Below are 18,334 nucleotides of genomic sequence, written 5' to 3' on the forward strand. Positions count from 1 at the left end.
TTATAGTCCATTCATCCAACTCATACTTCTTTAACTTGCTAATAAGAATACTGTGGGAGACCATATCAAAAGCTTTGCTAAAGTCAAGGTATATCACATCCACCACTTTCCCCACATCCACAGAGTCAGTCATCTCATCATAGAAGGCAATCAGGTTGGTCAGACATGACTTGCCATTGGTGAATCCATGCTGACTGTTCCTGATCACTTAGTAGTCTACGGTAAAACTGGGATACACTCTTCCTTTCAGAACAGAAGATCTGGGTTTTCTGTGGGTGTCCAGTGATCAGGGGCTGGATACCTCAGGGTCACTTTGAAGGGACGTGAGGGCTGGGGTGCATCTGTTGTCAACCTGCAGAGAAAAGGTAGGGCTGATGTAGCCCACAGAAGAGTGCTTGTGTGGGTGATAGGCTGGTTATGTGAGGAAGCGAACACCCAGGTGGCACAGGCAAGACTCCCTCATGCTGGAGGTAAGTGGCAAGGATGTGGCTTGCTCAGCCCTGAGGGCTCTGAGAAGCATCACAACATATTTCTTCATTTTGAATCCATCTCATTTAGTAGCAGCATCTTTACCAAGCAAGCCGCAAAGGAAAATAATTAAGTTTAATAAAAAAACCAGCCTTGATTTAAAACTGCAGGGAGAAATAATTAAGTTTCATAGAAGCCATAGTTTCTGAATGAAGATTTACTGTATGTAACAGAAAATTAATGTCTTGATCCACATGATAAGTCATTCATTTTTTGTAGAATAGAGAATTTAGGCTTGAAAAATCATTCTAATATCTTCCTTGTTTGGTCTACTATTTATTTGATTAAAAAATTCACTATTCAGCTTTCTAACTGATGTGTAAATATAAACTCAACTGAATAAAGGGGGGGAAAATAGCATGCCATAAATTCACAGTGCTGGACTCCGAAAATAAATAAATTTTGAAGACTGTTTTTCCCCTCATCCATTTATGATATCAATATACACACAGCTCATTTAAGTTTTGTTCTCTGTAATTCCACAGGACAATGTTTAGCTTTTTATTTCTCTTTCATAAATTTTCATTGTAGGATCCCTTTAGGTACAACAATTTTAAATCTACATACACCATTTTAGGGATGCCAGTGTCACTGACAGAGCTGTCTTGGTGAAGCTCCATAACTAAGTTCAGCCGATGAAAGAACAGACTAGCATTTTTCTATCCCATACTCATATTTATCCTCCCAAATATTGTTAATGCTTATCAGTGTTTTAAAATCAATCCACTTTTTCCCCAAAATATCTTCCATCATATAAAAACTTTACATACATATTCATGTACCTACCAATGTTTATCCATATATTTATCCACATGGCAAGCTGCCAATACAGTTCAATAGATGAAACAGATTCTAAAGAGTGATTAAAGCTTGAAAGTACTTAGTGCACGATATCCACCATGCTTTGGGATGGTTCAGAAAAAAATCTGTCCTTAAAACGTCCTGTTATCAGACAATAACATTCTCCATAATTTTATGTTCCAAAAACTTTTGGCAGCAGCAAAGAACAAAGGACCTTGTAATTGGCTTTTAAGATGATAGAATTACAGCATTGTTTTTCATAAGAAAAATGAAGGTTATTGTTCAAGGCCATGTACTTCACCCTTACTGTATTAACTGATTAATCAACATTGGTACCACAAATATAATGGATCAAAAATGTTCTTTTGTCATATAAAGCAGCTCTCTTGAATTGATTACAAATGGCAAGGCACACGATTGTTACATTACTTACAGAGATCAATTATGTAAACGCTGCGTAGCTAGACCCTATTCCTTGGTTGGCAGTTCCATGCACCATTCACATCTATGGGTGTTGGGGGTGCATATTGAACTAAGAGCAAGTAGGCCACTGATTCATCGTGTTGTCATATTATGCGTTTGACTATGATGCAGAACTTTCCCCCATCTGTCTGACAACTTGTCCATTATTTTCTTGTGTTTGTATATTTACTAGCATTTACACTTGTAGCTTGAGTGTCTTAAGGGTATAATTCAAGGCTGATAATGCTTAATATCATTGTAGCCAGGGGATGAACAAGTTGGTATAATAGTTCTGTAACCAGGACATACATAGATCAAGCTGTGCATCACAAGGTTCTAGAGTTCAGAAGCCTAATCTAAAATTGGAATCAAGTGGTATGGAAAGAAACCTGCTGAATTATCTGATAAATCTAATAAATATGGAGGTTATGAGAACTACTGAAGTCTACTGGGGCCGGTGAGCAAAAAGATTAAAAAACCTTTTGTGCATTGATATAAATCTCTTACAATGTTACCAGTCTGAGTTACAAAGCAGGACTCAAATTCCACAACTTTTCAGTTACAGAAATATATTTTCTCAGTGAGAAGGCTTTTTATTTAATTCATTTATTTTGAGCAATGATCGCAGTAAGCCCTTTGCATACCCCTTTAGTCAATCTACCTCTGGACTGGGTTTGTAGCAATAATATTCAAGAGCTGTGCTGATCTATATATTGGAGAGTCAGCGTAGTCCAGTGGAACATGCAGTGCACTGGGATTCATTAGACTATGGTTCTAACCAGGCTTTGCCATGGACCTCAAGAAAGTCACTTGAGCTCTTTGTGCTTCTGTTTCCCTTCCCACTTTTTATGTAGCACTAGCATCTCTATTTAGACTGAAAGCTTTTTTGGAGCAGGAGCTGTCTCTTACTAACAGTTTGTACAGCACATAACACAATTTTCCCTGATCTCACCTGAGGTCTCCAGGCACCAAGCTCATACAAATAAAATAAATAAATAAATAAATCACTAAGTGTTTCTTTTCTTTGAACTGGACCTGACTTAAAATTTATGTTTCCTGATAGCAACAAGATCAGGACCATCCTCGTATAAATAAAATGTTCTTGTATCTCAACAAGATGTCAAATATGAATTATTAGAATGTATCAAGATTACAAGTGTAAGTTACATGTGGTCTTTTGGTCCTGTAGCCATGCCTCGGGGTCAGCCAGCTTTCCCCCAAGTCCCTATCAACTGCAGCCAGTTTTTGGTCTGCGTTGCTTTAGCAGTTGCCACAACCAAGAGCTTCAAATTAGGGATCTTTGGCTCCACATCCGCCTCTCAAGGGGTTATCAGGTTGTTTCCATTTCAAGGATGGATCACGGTGAACTTGCTTCAAAAATCTAAGATCCAAACTGGTTCTTATTAAAACCAAGGATTAGGCTTACTCTGACTAGACAGAGAAAAATAGAGCAAACAGAAAAGGGTGCAAACATGCTAGGTTAGCATTTCACAAATTTAAAGCAAGGTAAATACAGGTATGTATTTACACTAAAAGCAAAGAGCTATTTATAAAACACAGGCGGGTTTCTTTTTTCGGTTATTCGAGGTAAGGGTTATCCCCAGGTGGCCCGTCCAACCTAGTTTTGCCAAGTCAGGTGATTCCAGTCATGAATTATTATAATCATTACGAGAACTCCACCACTGTGTTGGTTTTATTGGTTATGTTTACAGCATTCTTCTCGATATTTGCAAAGATGTTAATTACATCGGCAGAGTATAGTAAAGCCCTCCTACTAAACAGTTTTGCAACTGTCCCCTGTCTACCTTCCGATAGCCCGAGATCCGTCAAAAGTTTATAATTAATCTTGGGCCATTTCCCTCTCGCGCCGATTGGGAAGCCATAATATAGTATAGTCTTAGCACAGGTCAGTGCTTTGATTTCTTCTGTCAAGTCCTGGTAATGCCATGCCTTTTCAACAGCTGCATCTGTGAACACTTTGTCTTTATATTCAAAGCGAACCATGACATCAACTACCAGGGCTACTCCATCCTTGTTGAATATTAAGTTTGGCTTCCTCAGCTCGCCATTCTTCATGTGTAGTCTAGGTTCTTGATAGACCTCCCATTTCAACGTTTTAGCTTCTGTTTTTAAGATTTTGCATAATTTATTGTGCCGTGATATTCTGGCATCCTGTACAGCTGGGCATTGTCCCAGTATGTGGGATAGGGATTCGTATTTGGCAGAGCAGTGCCTGCATGTAATGAGAGCTTTGTTTTTTCCCCGCCCTAGGTATTCACAGGTTGGATACACCTTTGCCTTGATTTTTAAGGCTGTCAAGAACTGGTGTTCAGAGAATCCACCGTGGTTTCTGATCCAGTCATTACTGACTGGATCGTTATGAAACTGATCAATGCCACTGCCCTGGCATGGTAAGTTTTTCCAGTGGGAGAATTCAACCTCTCTCCAGTTGCATGGGATCGGATATATAGCTTTGGGAGTTGGTTTTTCCCATTCATTTAGTGTTTCCAGGACGTGTTGGGGTATTCTGGTCTCTCTGAACTGCATTATTGGGTGTGTTATCACAGGCAAATCTTCTTTAGTTCTCCCTGCAGCTAGCCATAGCCTCTCATACTCTTCATTGATGTTATTTTCCCATGCAATATTTCTTGTCACTTAATCTGAGGAGTACGCAATACGGTGTACACACCATGTCTGGACTGGGACAAGGCTAGCAAGTTTAATTACGCCTAGGCCGCTGTTCCTCATGCTAGCATAGATAAGTCCATTGCTTGTGTCGGCAGGTAAGTGCAGCCACTCCTTGACAGCCCTCCTGATGTCATCATTGAGGGATGATAGCATGGTCTTTTTGCAGTCATTGTGGTCAGCCAAGTATATCAACCTTGGAATTGTGAAGGTGTTCAATATTTCCAGCTTCTGGGATGGTTTGAGAGGGGCATTGGTGATTCTTTCCAGCCAGGTAGTAAGCTTGTGAGCTAGGGTTGGTTTAGAGAACCCAATCCAGGGATCAACTCTGACCCCAAGGTATTTCTCAGATTGTCCTGGTTCTATCATATTAAGCGTGCCCATTCTGATTTTCCAAGCTTCATAATTGTTGATGGTATAGGAATCATGTGTTGGGCTCAGGAAGAACCCATGGCACTTTTTGGCTTGTACCTTCAGGCCGGATAGTCTGCAAAATGATTCCAGGATATTGATGTTTTCATTCATGCCTTCCCATGAATCACTTAGTAGGACTAAGTCATCAGCAAAAGCAAGAGCTGTTGTTTCCTTCGTCCCGCACAAGAATCCCTTTCCGCTCTTTTCAAGCATTGTGAGCAACGGATCGAGTGCCAAGTTGAACAGCAGTGGTGACATTGGATCTCCTTGTTTTATGCCAACTTTAATCGCAATGGGCAGGGTGAGCTCTTCCCCTACCTCCATTCGGGTATTGACATTCTGGTAGGAGTCATCAATGATGTTAATGACATGTTGATCAAGGCCTCTTTCTCTCAGCACCCACATGATGTACTCGTGGGAAACGGAATCAAAAGCTTTAGCAATGTTCACAAACACAACTCCCAGGGGCTTTTTGTTGTTCTTGGCATACTTGGTTAATATCTGGAGGGTCTTAAGATTTTCCGAGCAGACAGGTACTGCTATAAACCCCCTTTGTCTTCTATTTATTGGGCATGCCTTTGCCAGTCTGTTTGTTAGTATTCAGGGAAAAAGTTGCAGCTCTATGGATCCGATGGTGAGAGGTCTCCAATTCCCTATATTTTACAGCACCTCTGGATCCATGGTTTCTGGAATAAAGAGGGATCTGCATTCCTTGATGGTATCTGGAATGATACCTGTGGTCATCCATGTATTGAAGAGCCCTGCCAGTGTCTCTCCCTCATTGTCTCTGTGCACCAGATCCTTCAGGCTCACTTTGTCAGGGCCAGGAGCAGAGTTTTTATTCATCTCTTTTACGTTTTTGATTATTTCTTTGACCGATAACTTTAGTTCAAATGCTGAGTTTTCAGCTTTTCCATAGGATTTAAATCGAAGGGAGTGTCCGTTTCCCACTTGTCCTTGTACACTTTATGGATTTCAGCAAGGGAGATTTGACATTGGTGTCATTCTGTGCCATCTAGGATGATGGATGCGAGCTTTCCCCTCTTGGTCTCATATAGATGTTGGTATTTACAGTATGCGCCTCTTTTCTCTGCTCTCTTCCTCATCCATGATTTTTCCTTGCCTGTCCTTTTGTTGTTATTTGGCTTGGATCTTATTCTGGGTTTTGGTCCTTCATGCAGAAAGGTGGAGAGGACATCAATACTTGTTGATTCGACCCTTGATCTTATGTTGGGCTCACCCTTGACCCACGCATTGAGGATGTTGGCCTCAAAGATTTCCAGCACTGGTCATTTTCGCTCTCTGTAGGTATATGACTCTCAGCCCGATTGTGGCTCTCTGTCGTTCAGATGGAGCCTCTAGATTACAAACAACTGTTCCAGGTTCTGGCATAGTGGCTTTTGTGCCTATTTTGTTCAACAGACCCATTGTCGCCCTTTTGTCTCTAATCTGAATAGCCGTTTTAGTTGTTAGTTTGTCTGCTATGAGTTTGTTGATAAGTCTCTGTCCCAGGTACATAAAGTGGAGCTCAATGAGAAGTTTTTCCTCCTCCTCAGTTCAGCAGCTCTTGTGTTTGCCTCGCTGTGAGTATGTTTTGGGCAGGCTTGCCTGAATACGTTCAGCATTGTGGGTTACTGGATGAGTCAGTCTCTTGTGTTGGGAGAGACCTGACTTGGTGCCAAACTGTCTGGCCCATATCTCGCATTCTCATTCTCCAGGTGGTTCTTGCATTCTCGTCCCTTTGCATTTTGGGATGTGGCATAGGATGCTGAGAGGCTTCTGATCTGTTTTTCCACACATGGAACATTGGAAAACAGCCTCTTTGTCCCCGTGTTGTCATTCAAGGCGAGCAGCTTACTGACATGATCCCCACAGAATGGGCAGGCTGGGTTGTTGTTGGGAAGCTTCACCACTGCCTTATCTTTTGGCCTGTGTCTCACTCGAATTATCAAGTTGCTCTTCGGTGTTCTCACTCTGGACATTTACGATTGATTCAGGTTCAGTAATGTTCCTTCCTTCCTTATTCACAGGGGCATCACTTTCATATAACTTTTAATTTCCATCACCCTCATTAGATGTTCTCTTTTCATTGCTGGCGGTGGTACCTAAGACATGAGGGTCTGGAGGCATAGTGGTATTTTTGCACCCCTTTCTTGTGTTCTCTATCTCCATAGGAAAAATTGGGCGACGAGGCTTCACCCTTTTATGTCTTGCTGCAGTTCCCTTACTGGCAGCTTCACTATTAGTGGTTGTCTGTGGGTTCTCCACTATGGGGAGCACACCACTTCTCAGTCTCACTGTGGACTCAAACTTGATAACAAGTCAGGGGTTCGAAGAGTCTGATGATTCACCTACCCCAAGGTACAATCATCTTGTCTAGCAGCATAGAGTGAGTCAGCTGACTCGGGCAAATCTTGGCACACATTGGTGCTGCCATTTTCCTTGGTTCCATCTTCCTCTGAACCTTAGCGGGGGAGCACCTTGAAGCTCTTCCTTGGTACAAAATATCTGCTGTCAATCTCTTCCCTTATATTCCTGGCAACAATCCAGTTGTACTTTCCAGGTTACCCTGATGCTGCCACCTTTGATCTTCATAATACCAGGAATTTTACAAATTTGCTTATACAGGGCTCCCCTCAGAGGGGGAAGATGGGAAAGGACAGTGTGTCTCATGCAATAACTACCCTGTTTTCCATAGTCATTCCCTATTATAATCCTTAAGAAAATACATACCTTTTAAATATATTTTAGTCTTCTATGGCTAATAAATGCCTCTGACTAGTCTGCTAGAAATAGGTTGGAGGAGGGGTTGCAAGCCCCTTTTGGGCAAGCAATATTTTCCCATTCACCTTTCCAAGACCACATTCAAAAAGCAGCTTGGTGTATGGCACTTGCCAAGACTAAGTTAGAAAACAGGCCAGCATCCATTCAGACTGTTCACAATAGCTTCCTGTGGGCCCATCAGTCACTACAGAATTCATAGAGGCAAATGGTATGACAAATTTATTCTTGTCAGACTTCCAGCTTTCACTGGCCTGGGGGGAGAGTGTATGAAAGTCTCAAAGCAAAGTCAAAACTGAGGTCCCTTGCAGTAGTAATAGACACAATGTCACTAAAAGCAGATTCTACAAGTCAGTGCCTTTGTGTTTAGTCAGTCATTTGACACTGGAACACATTTTTGCCAGTTTTACTTTAATAATTTTCAACTTGATTTTTAAAATAATTATGAAAAGAGGGATCAAACCAGATTATTTTAGGGAAAGGTGACAAGCAGTAGATGTCAGGAACTGCCTCTGGAAGAATACCCACCATAGCAGTCCAGAGCCATAATACCATGAGCTGCTTGGGGTGCAATAAAAGGACTAAAACCACATTAGACATAGCATCTAGTTTTGTTTAGTTGTCCATCTAGGGCCTGATTTTCAAACACCGATCATCTGCAGTTCCCATTGGTTTTATTGAAGTGTGGGTGCTCTGCACGTCTGTAAATTAGGCTTGGTGGGGGGGAGATTTACATTTTAGGTACTCCAAAAATAGGGCACCCAAATTTAGGGGCACTTTTGAAAATTCAGACTATAGTATCTTTCTGAGAAGAACCCCATGCAAATTCTGATCATGAGATAATCAATACCAAGATACTTCCTATTTATGAACTGGACAAAAGTAAATGTATAGATTGATTTCCCTTGATGCATATTAAGGTGTTATTTTTGTTCATGGTGTTCCTTTGAAAGGCATGTAGCTTTCTTCTCTACCTCTGTGTTTTATATAAAAACAGGAATTTTTTTTTCTGCTGCAAAATGGCTTTTTGGGGGGAATTTATTCCATTCATAGCTTTTCAAAACTGATTGCAGTTGTATTTAGATACCAGACCCACCAAATCACCCTCTCATCACTCTTATCTTAGACCTTAAGTGTAGACTTTATGAACAGCTAATGTTGATTATGAGGAACCTTAACTGGAGGGCATCTTTGGAATATGTGCAGATTAGATAGTTTTTTATTTGTATCCAACTTTAGTGTCTATCAGCCTCAAGTAAGCCTGAACTTGAAGAATTTTTGGATCTGGATTTCAACTCTGCAGCTCAGGGCCAAGTACACAATTGATTATTTAAATCTCTTTTCATGCTCCTCCCATCTTTTAGATAAGGTTTAAAAACCAAAAACAAAACTGGTATATAATTTACTTCACTCCAACATTGCCACCAGATTGTACTGGCAGACAAAAAGGCTATGAGATCAATGGGTTGGTTTTGTTTTTTTTTAAATTGAGCTACAGAACTCCCTAGGCTTTGGTCCTTATCTAGCAGAGACTCTCCCTCCACCCCCCATGCTGATTCACTTCCCTCCTTCCTAGCACACTGGTCTTCTGGTAGTTCCTCCTGTACAATTGAATTTGGCAAGTGCAAGAGCATTTGCTTCTACTGTGCTCAAACTGTAGAACTCTCTGCAACATCCTCTGAGACTTTAAAAGAACATTGAAAACTTTATTGACAAAAGGTTCACATCTGGGCCTCCCTTCACTGACTTGTTATAGGAAACTTTTACTGTACTTTTATACAGGCCTTGCATAAATCTTGAGAGGTTTGTCTGAACATTTAAAAGGTGCCATTTGGGGGACTTGAAAATTCATCTTCTCTCATTCTTCCTCTGCCATTGATGCTTTTGTTGGAGAAGCCGCGCATGGAAGTGTCATTGGGACCCTCTCTCCTTTTTTCAGTTCTTCCCTGCAGCAATTACCAGTTGAACTCTCCTTAGTTCCACACAGAATCAAACATTCATAATGCAACTGTACTCTAGTAAACACATTCAGGAGGTCATCTCACATTTTAACAGTTCGTTGGCCATGTGCTTGCAAAGATTTGAATTTCCCACTGGTTTGGTGGCATGATCATTTTGAAAGTCAGTGTGCACTTGATCACTAGCGTCTCAGACATTGCCAGAAAAGCTATTTCCCCCATTTCCAGAGCAAAGTCAATTGAGATTAATGTTTTCAAGTTTGCGAAAAATGCCAGGTTTTTTTAAACTCTCTCTTTTTTAAATAAGAGCAGCACAGGAGAAAATCTAAGGACCTAAGAAGTGCTCAGAACACCCACAATGACAACTGAAATCAGTAGGAGCTGCAGGTGTTCAACACCTCTGAAAATGAGGCCTAGCTCTATATTTATGCCATGCTCATTACCGTGATCTTGAGCAGGTGCTCAGCTACCAATGTGATAAAGTCGCAAGAGTTGGCAACAAGTTGCATGATATTTGGCATTTTTATTGAAGATCCAGCTTCTGAACCCGCGTCATTTCATGAGAATCTCAACTTTCATTAAAAACCACAGTAAATTTCTAGTCCTCTGGCATCCAAAGAAAAGCATGAAAACATGACCCAGGTGCACCCTAAGTGTTCAAAAATCAGAAGGCAAATAAAATAGGGTCTCTCTCACCACGTCAGTTCCCTGCCATTGCAGTGACCTCAGGCACTGGTGGCACCTTGGTCTCTCCTGTTCTCTGCCTGTGGCGCACACTAGTTTAGTCTCCTGAGGACTGAAATGCTTTAATCAAATGAAAGTCATTGGGCTTAATATAGGGTATCTGGGTGAAGTGTAATAGCCTGTGATAGACAGGAATTCAGACTAGATGATTTAATGGTCCCTTTTGGTGTTAAACTCTATGAAATTGAACCCCACATTTATTAGTAAAAATCTCATTTTTTATGGGGCATACTCAAGATGTTTGAATAACTAGGGTTGGCAAGATTGATCTGAGGTCTCATAGGACCTGAATAAATTTAAAATTTCCATGCGCAAATGAAGAATTTAGTAGGTCCCACATGTGAGGGAGGAATGGAACTTGGACTGTATGAGAAGCCCAAATTAGTACAACTCCAGCCCAACTAAGCCAATATTTTCCTTCACCTGCATAAAAATTTCTCTGTGTGATCCTGCATGATACAGTGGGGACATCTGACACATCCCTACTATCCAAGGAGATAAGACCTGAAAGGTTGTGGGTTTCTTCAGGTAAAAATAGAAGGTATACTAGGTCAATGCTAGAAAACCTGGGCAAATGCTGCCACACATTTTGTCTAACTGATCATTCACTTTTAATTATTTGCTTAATTAATTATTTAAGACCCTTGTGTTAACTTTCCACAGCCATTCTAGCCAGCAAGGTCATTGGCAGGAATGTTCACTGAAACAGCGATCACAGAATTTCCATGGAAAGCAAATTTCCTGAAGCCTGATTCTAAGAGCTATACTCGTCCAAACAGGAAACCTAAACATACCATGTAATATATGCATCCAATCAAGACAGCTCAGATTTTGAATACTGAACGCTCACAGCCAACGACATATATACGCGCTACAGTCCTAGAATTAGTCACTGAAGTTACTTGGCAATTAATTTCAAGCAACGAAGTGTGCGAATCATAATCCCTTTGCAGACAAATAGAAGCTCATCAGATAAGTGACTTATTGATTCAGCTCAAGTCCATGCCTAATAAGTCTTTTTCTTTCTCTCCAGGGCTTTGATTGCATATAAACAGTCTTTACTTAAGGGCTGATCCAGCTCCCATGGAATCCCATGGGAATCACCAAAGCATCAGAGGTTTCCCATATGAGCTGATAGAAATGGTGTCTAACACTCACCATCTTGGCAGACTTCCACATCCACTCAGCTGACACCTCTGATAAGGTAACCAAATATCCTCCGAGACAAAATGGAGCATTTAGCTTTTGTCACAGGCAATCTCCTGGGATATAAAATTGGTGGTAGAGATTGGACATTTACTTAGTTTAAGCTTGCCGTGACAAACTTTTTGAGTTTCAGTGGACACCACTGATCTTTTCATTAACACTCACACTGTGCCATCCTCTATACAGCGGGTATTGGGACTTCGAGGCATCTGTAAGGCTTTGCTGGTCTTAGCTGTTATTCTTCATTGTGATGTAATAGTATTGGGGATGTGTGTGTGTCATGGTGGTTATATCTTTTCACCTTTATTGTTTGCAGTTTAAGGAAACAGAGGAACATTATTGTTCTGGTATGGTATTTGTATTGTTTGCTATAATGACAATTGCTATTATGCACCTACTCTGCAATGCTGTCTCCAGAAGTGGCCTACAAAAGATACTTCAGAGGAAAGTGGGTCAAACATACACGAGTACCTTAAAGTAACTGATTAGCTCTGCCACAACATAGTGTATAATTAGAAATTTCTTCCTAAACCTACCTGTTAACTTGCTTATGCCCTGAAACAAAGATTGATGGCTTTTCCCATTTTTTATCCTATGGAGCACTTTCATGTGTCTAGTCCTTTTTAATTCACTCTACTTGCCTTAATGTCTCATCACAATGAGATGCACAGGTTAGTTATGTGTTACATACATGGCCTACCAAATTCTCTTTTTCAGAAGGTTTATGTCATCAGCTAGACTGTCCCCTTGGTTTCTTGAATTATGGAGCAGCACTTGTCTCGACTAAAATAAATATTTTAGCTTGCTGTCTAAAATGGTTCTTAAGGGCCTGGGTTTGATAATCCTTTGGATAATTACTGCTGAGCTCAACAGTAAATTGCTTTGTAAATTGAGAAACCCTGTAGCCTTTTAAAAGCTATTGCATGTTGGAGAATATTTGAGGGTATCTCGGAGGGGCAAGTAGCCTAATTCCAGGCCTTTTAGAAATCTACTCATTCTGTTTCATACCAGATCATGAGCCTACAAAAAAAAAAAACAATTTAGAATGTGTGGGGAGTTGGATGAAATCTTTTCATTAACTGGTTCACTCATAGGGAGGTGGGGGTGGGGAGTGATTTCTTGGAAATAAGTAAGTAATATCCTAGCCTTTAATCTTACAGTTTTCCTAATGAAGTCAAGTAAGTGCAATTCCCAGCCCATAAATTATTAATTTTTTTCACCTATTTTTACTTCAGTACTATTTATAAACTGACTGTACATATTCAGTGCATCTACATACTTTTAATCAATACCAGCTTTTATCTAAACACACAGTTTTACTGAATGGACTTACTCAAGAACTTTAAACCTTATGAACAATACCTAAAAATGAAGTGCTAGCAAAAAATCCTATTGTACAAAGAGAAAAAAAATAATTTTTCATGTTTGCTCTGAAAAGGAAATTTGCCATAAAAGGTTCTTCTTCTTTGATTTTAATTGCAATTTGTTTTTGTATCGATTTCTTGTAAACATTGTAATTAGTGGCACTTGCCTGTCAGCAATATACTGTAAAAGACATTTTCTGACAGAGTGGGCAGGGAGGAAAGGTAAATGTTATCCAAGAACAACATTGACATGGTTTTTAATAGAACATGTGAAAGATGAGTTTACTTTGGAGGTTGCATCAAATCAAGAAAGTCAGAGAAACTTCAAGGGATCTCCAAATTACTTGGTGTGTGTAAAGAGGCTAGTTCAAGGGGCCTAGAAATCAAAATATACTTTCAGTTCAGATTATGTATTTTGTGTGCATTAGGAGGCCACGTTAGTGTTTCCTACAAGAAATTTAGGCTAATACTAAAACCATAATTCAGGAAAATAAAAGGACAATAGCACATCAGCAGAGGCCCAGTTAGGACATGAACCAAGAAGGTGAAAATAGACAAGGGGAGAATACCATTTACTGACAATGAAGACAGCAACCATAAGAGAGGGCCCACACTGACATGTATAGCTGTGATGAATACCATGTGGAGCATCTCATCTGGAAGAGTCTTCTTCAGTCACCCAGGCCTACAATTCACAACACAGCAGTGGTGTCTTCACTGTACTGACACAGCTTCACTAGTGGTTGCTGCAGAGATACATAGTAGGAAAGGGAGGAGGCCATGGGTGTATAAAGTGAGCTGTGATACTAGTCCTTCAAGCAATGAATGAGTATCACATCCTTGTCCTTCAGAACCCCACCACAGTTTGTACTGTTCCCCAAATCCTCAGGAGACTGAGCAATACAGAACTGGGAGGGGTAGATCATCCTGCAGTAGCCACATGCAATAGAGTCACAAGGTACTGTGCATGAGTTCTGGAGGGCACAGGGCATCAGTGATGCTGCATGCCCATGGCAATTGAGTGGGTATAACACAAGAACCAACACTAATCAGAACCCACAAGCACTGTCTGGTGCACATGGAAGCAATTAAGTTGTAGTGCACCTGCATGCACAGTCTTGCCAGTCCTCCCTCCCCAGCACACACGCTGCCTGTGCACAAAAAGGGGCAGTACATGTCATTGGGGTAAAGAGCTGAATTCTATATACCAGACTAATAAAGCAACATGCACATTTTGAGTTTCAGTAACATGATAGTGACCTTAATCCCTATCAGCTGCAATACCTCATTCAGTCAAAGGCATTTGCTAAGGGGTGAAAGCTGTCTGAGAAGGCAGGCTCCAGCTTCCAGTGGGGTGAAACTAGAGCAGCACACACAGGAAAAGGCCACATACACTTATAAACAGCCAACTTCCATTAGCAGACGCCATTAGGCCAGAGTTGCTGCAGGAGGCCTGCTCAAGCAAGACATGGACAGTGGGCCAGACACTACCACGAGGCATTTTTAGTAGGGAGAGAGGGTGAGGAGGGAGAAAGATGGCCCTGTGACTAAAATCACTGATTAGGACTCAGGAGAACTCAGACTGAGTCAGTTATTCCATCAACTAACTACCTGTGTCACCTTGGGCAAGTCGCACAACCCCATTTAACAGGTATGGAACAGAGAGACTAATAATACTTGCCCACCTCTCAGGAGTTTTGTACACACGTGAAGAGCTCAGAGACTATAGTGATGGCAATCATACCTGGATCTAGATAGACTGAATGAGTACCTAGCCATGGTATTTTTAAGAGCACCCACGCTATCATACTTAAGCACATTTTATAATGCAATCACTTGTAAGTGACATACAAAAAAAAAAGAAGTTATTTTATACTAGAGACAGGCTCATGTGGAGAATGGAAATATAACTGTGGAAGCTGCCAGAGAATGCAGTTCGTAGGGCATCTGGTTACTGCTATGATACAGTAATTTATTATACAGTTAGAAGTGCGAGACAGGCTGCTATACAAAAAGCAAAGGTTGTTTTGCCTTCCTCCAGTAGAGGAGAATATCCACATGACAGCCTTAGTGACACACATGTACAATAGCAAACAGACAATATCCAAGAAAATAGCACAGTAGAGACACTTTAGAACAAGCAGGAAGAAACAACACACAGATAATTACAGTTGTGATGAGCAACCCGTACTGGACACCAACTTCAACCTGGTCAGGAAGCATAAGTAGAACGTGTACCTGATCTCAAATTCCAAAGGTATTTGAGCTCCCCTAGACATGAGCAGATCAAGCACTGCATTGACCAAAGAGTCACATGTGGAAAGTCTGGTTGAGGGTATTCACAAGAAGAGAGATCCTTTCCCAGCCCGCACACATAGTCAGACAAACAAACACTTTGCCACCAAGTAGTTTTTCCATCCTCCCTAAAACCAATGTCAAAGCCCAGCACTCTCACAGTTAGAGAGTTAGTCTCTATTGCCAAACGTATGGCAGCAGTGATTGTAATCAGCATGCATTCCAAGCCTGAAGGAAAGGGCGCACACATGCACAAAGAACCACACTCCGATTTGAAATTCCCGTATTTACACATCCAGGGCAGCACTGCAGGTAATAAGTAAGATCACCCTGGAATGCCAGCCCCCCATGCTCATATTGCTGGTGTGGTTTTATTCTGAAAGACCAATGCAGTGCCCATTCTAAAGCTTCAAATGGGCAAATGAGCTAATGGGTAAGTCACAGCAATAATCAACAGCCCTAAGGTCTGTATCGATATATCATTCTGAGGGCCCAGGTACTTCTAGTCTCTCTTGCAATAATTCATCCTTTCATTTCTCTGCATTCCTCTCTCTTTACACATCCCTTCTCCCCACAAGTGCAGCTATTAAAAATGCAGTTAAATGATAAAGGAAAGATGACATCCAATAGATATTTAGCACTTTCAAAATCTGACTCGGTACTGTCTCACCTGAAGAACAAAATGAGATAAATTCATCCCTGATGTAATGCCACTGATTTCAATGAAGTTACTTCAGTGATTTATAAATTATAAAACCAGAGGGGACTATTGCAATTATCTACTATGACCTGTATAACACTTGCCACACAACTTCCAAAAATAATTCCTTTTGATCTAGAGCCTCTTTCTTTTGGAAAAACATCCATTCTTGATGTTAAAGTTGCCAGTGATGGAGAATCCACCACAGTCCTTGAGAAGTTGTTCCAACAGTTAATACCCTGCACTGTTAAAAATGTGCACCTTAATTCTAGTTTGAATTAAACCTTGCTTTAATTTCCAATCATTGGCTCTTGTTATACCCTTTGTCTGCTAGATTGAGGAGCCAATTATCTATGCTTTTCTCCTTTTGAAGGTATTTATATACTTATCAAGTCACCTCTCTGCCTTTTCTTGGTTAAACTAAACTGATTGAGCTCCTTGAGTCTATCGCTATAAACTTTGTTTTCCAATCCTTTAATCATTTTTGTGGCTCTTCTCTGAACCCTCTCCAATTTATCAATATCCTCCCTGAACCGTGGATACTTGAAATAGCCAGTAGCTGTCACACCAGTGCCAAATATAGAGGTAATTAACTGCCTTACTCCTACTTGAGATTTATATATCCAAGGGCATTAGCTCTTTTGGCAACACTGACAAACTCATGTTCTGACCAACAAGTCTTTATCAGAGTTTCTGCTTCCCAGGATGGAGTCCCCCCTCCCCAAGTATGGCCTACATTTTTTTTGTTCCTAGATGAATATGTATTTGACCATATTCAAATGCATATTGTTTAGGCAGCTTCGTGCAAGCAATTAATACAGTGACCAGTCCTATTAATTGTTTACCATTCCTGCAGTCATCTGCAAACTTTGTCAGTAATGAATCTGTGTGTTTATCCAGGTCATTGATAAAAATGTTAAAATAGCATAGGGCCAAAATCCAATCCCTGTGGGACTCCACTAGAAATATACCCACTCAGTTATGGTTCCCTATTTACCATTACATTTTGAGACCTGTCAGCTATACGGTTTTTTAATCTAGTTAATGTGCGCCATGTTTTTGTATCTTTCTAGTTTCTTAATCAAAATGTCATGCAGTACCAAGTCAAATGACTTACAAAAGTCTATCACATCAACACTTTATCAACCAAATTTATAATCCATCAAAAATATATGAAGTTCATTTGACAGATCTATTTTCCATAAACTCATGTTGTTTGGCATTGATTATATGATGATGAATGTGCCCTATTAGTTTCTTAAAGTCAGGAAATTAAAGTGGATTTTCATATTTGTATCTAATGAATAAAAAAAATGAATGTGTATCCCTGAATTCTAAAGTGATTATGCTTCTGCTGCAATTGCCATGGCTTTTTGCCTTGAGAGTTACTGTGAATCAGTTGTAAAATATTCTTGACTTGCGTTATGCATCTAGTCCTTGTGCCTGTAAAAAAATTGGCTCAGCCCAGCACGTGTTTCTCACTGGTAGCCAGAAGAGGGAGTTCAGATGAAGAAACAAACATCCTTTACAATTCTCTCTACAGTGGGTAATGAAAAGCAGCTTTGTAAAATATGCTTCCCCAATCACAAACATAGGCCAGCAAACAATAGCTGGTGCTTCCAAACAGCAAACCTGGCATCTGGTCACTGCAGTTGATTTGGCTGCCTGAGTGCCCATGGTTACATAGCATCTGTCCTGTACAGCATATTTCATACTGCCTTAGGATGACTGCTGTATGTTCAGATGTTGCTTGTCAACTCTCCACTGACAAAAGAAAAGAAGTCCTTACTTAGAAAGACAGCCTGGGGTGAACTATAATAATGGTCTTTGTCCATGAGAGCAAGGAGGAGATGAGCACCAGCCTTGGTATGATCATCATCAATTACTAGCAATAGTTATTGTATTACACTAGCACCGAGAAGCCCCAATTGCAGTCACAGCCTCCATGCACTAGGCACTGTCCAAGGAAAGTTTACCATAAAAATATACAAGGGGGACAGAGGGTGAAGAGGAAAGACGCCAGAGAAGTGACATGATTGATCCAAGGTCCCAGAGGTCAGTGGCAGAATCTGACTCTCAGATCTGTCAACTGGACTACACTGCCACTCAGTGGATTGATCTGAGATGTGCCTTTCCCATGCACTAGTAAGTTGAAGAGAAGTGTGTTCTTCCAATATCCAATTATAAAGAGGCTATAAATGTGTCCTTGTGGGTCCTGCTACAACACCTGACGCAAGGACGCTCCTCACGTTCAAACTGAATTCCATTGAAACACTTAAATACACCCAAGGATTTTTATTTACCAATCCCCCCCCTTTTTTTTTCAAATGCCAGTTTAAACAGGGATGGCCAGAAATTAAATCAAGTAGTTTTCCCTCTTTCAATCTTAAATTCTG

This window comes from Emydura macquarii, unplaced genomic scaffold, assembly GCF_026122565.2.
Source record: "Emydura macquarii macquarii isolate MOO-44397 ecotype Brisbane River unplaced genomic scaffold, CSIRO-AGI_Emac_v2 contig_2422, whole genome shotgun sequence".
NCBI lineage: Eukaryota > Metazoa > Chordata > Testudines > Chelidae > Emydura > Emydura macquarii.